General features: G+C 34.1%; 1 pseudogene across 1 annotated transcript; it reads right to left on the reverse strand.

Annotated features, from left to right (window-relative positions):
- Window positions 1–1368: 1368 nt before the first annotated feature.
- LOC308495399 (small ribosomal subunit protein eS12-like) lies at window positions 1369–1768 on the reverse strand (annotated as a pseudogene). Its single transcript has one exon. The product of its transcript is annotated as a small ribosomal subunit protein eS12-like (transcript).
- Window positions 1769–2159: the final 391 nt, after the last annotated feature.

Genomic DNA, 2159 nt, shown 5'->3' on the forward strand with positions numbered 1-2159 from the left:
CACATCCTTGCTAGCACTTATTATTGGGATTGCAGATTGGTGCGGCAACTATGGAAAACAGTATGGAGATACCTCAAAAAATTGAAAACGGAACTACCTTATGACCCAGTAATTCTACTGCTGGGCATCTATCCAAAGGAATCCAAAACACTAACTTGAAAAAATATATGCACCCCTATGTTTATTGCAGCACTATTCACAATAGCCAATATATGGAAACAACTGAAATGTCTATCGATAGACGATTGGATAAAGAAACCGTGGTACATTTATACAATGAAGTATTACTTGGCCATAAAAACGAATGAAATCTTACCATTTGCAACAACATGGATGGGCCTAGAGAATATTATGCTAAGTGAAATAAGTCAAACTGAGAAAGACAAATACCATATGATCTTACTTATATGTGGAATCTAAAGAACAGAATAAATGAACAAGCTAAACAGAAATAGACTCAGAGATACAGAGAACATACTGATGGCTGCTAGATGGGATGGGGGAGAAGGTGAAAAGATTAGAAAGTGCAAATTAGTAGTCACAATATAGTCACGGGGATATGAAATACAATATGGGGAATATAATCAATAATGTTGTAATGATTATGTAGGGTGCCAGATGGGCACTGGATTTATCAGGGGGATCACTTCATAGACTGTGTAGATGCCTGACCAATATGCTATACTTGTACATCTGAAGCTGAAGTAGAATAATATTGAATGTCAACTATAATTACATATATGTGTGTATATATATATATGTACTTATATATACATATATGTATGTATATACATATATATATCTCCATGGGACGTGAACTATAGCATAGGGAAGATAGTCAATGGTTTTGTAACTGCTATATATGATGTCAGATGGGTAGTAGATTGGGGAGTTATCACTTTGTTAGGGCTGTAAATGTCTAACTATTACATTGCTGTGTACACCTGAAACTAATTTTTAAAAAAAGATGTATGAAGAAATAACGAACAAGGAAAAGAGTAGCTACAGAGATAGATAGATAGATAGATAGATAGATAGATAGATATAGTTATAGATATAGATATATATAAAAGCCAGAAGTACTTTTGCTTTGTAACTCCTTTTTTCCTTGTAGGATTTAAGAAGCAAGCACACAGCAATAATTATAAATCTATGTTAATGGGCATACAATGTTTGAAGATGTAATTTGTGAAAACAAAAGATGTTGGAGCTGTAAAGCGGAAGATTTTGTATACTATAAAAACTATTTTTTTCTTTAATCAACATTATTATTGTGTTAAGATATTATATTCCTTAGGTTAATGATTAAGGATACCATTAAAATAAACATTTTGTCTTATCATTTTTTTAAACAAAAGCCAAGTTTGTTCATTTCTTGCTTTTGAAGTATTCCTTGATGACATCCCTGGCCTGAGACTCTTTGCCATACTCCTTAACCACCACACAACTGAAACCAACTGCTTTACAGGGTTTTCCTTCTCTGTCAATTTTACAAAGGCCTACTCATTCCCTAAGTTTCTTGTTGTCATCCAACTTAATTAGTTTGATTTGGTGTTCAGCACAAAGGTCCTCCACCAACACTTAACATATATAGGCTCATCACTGTTGGATGCAAGCACACACAGATGAGCTTGATGCTAGTCTAAAGCTTTGGCAGTTTTGGGAATTTTCCATGTTAGGCCATCATAGATGAAGGTGGTCTTCAGAACCTCTTGTAAAGCAGTAGTAGTGTCCATTATACCCCAGCAGCAATGTCTTTCTTGGCCATGGCAGTGGTTAACAGGTTGAGCAGAATCTTGAATGTATCTCATCCTCCACCTCTGTGCTACTCTACCACAGCAGGGAAAGAGCAAGGAAAAGTTTTTAAATATACAGGAAAGTAAATGAGAAGGGAATAGAAATGGTACAGTAGAAAAGATCAGTCCATCACAAAATAAAATAGTAATTGAGGAATTGAGGGAAAAAAATGTATGACATGGAGAACAAATAGCAAAATGGAGTAGTAATTCTTTCCTAACCAGTAATTACTTTAAATGAAATAGATTAAAATCTCCAATTTAAAGGCAGAGATTGACAGAAGGGATTTAAAAAAATATGACCCAACTATATGCTGTCTGAAAGAGACTTACTTTAGATTCAATTTACAAATAAGCTAAGAA

Source organism: Rhinolophus hipposideros (assembly GCF_964194185.1).
Source record: "Rhinolophus hipposideros genome assembly, chromosome: X".
In the NCBI taxonomy this organism is placed as follows: Eukaryota; Metazoa; Chordata; class Mammalia; order Chiroptera; family Rhinolophidae; genus Rhinolophus; species Rhinolophus hipposideros.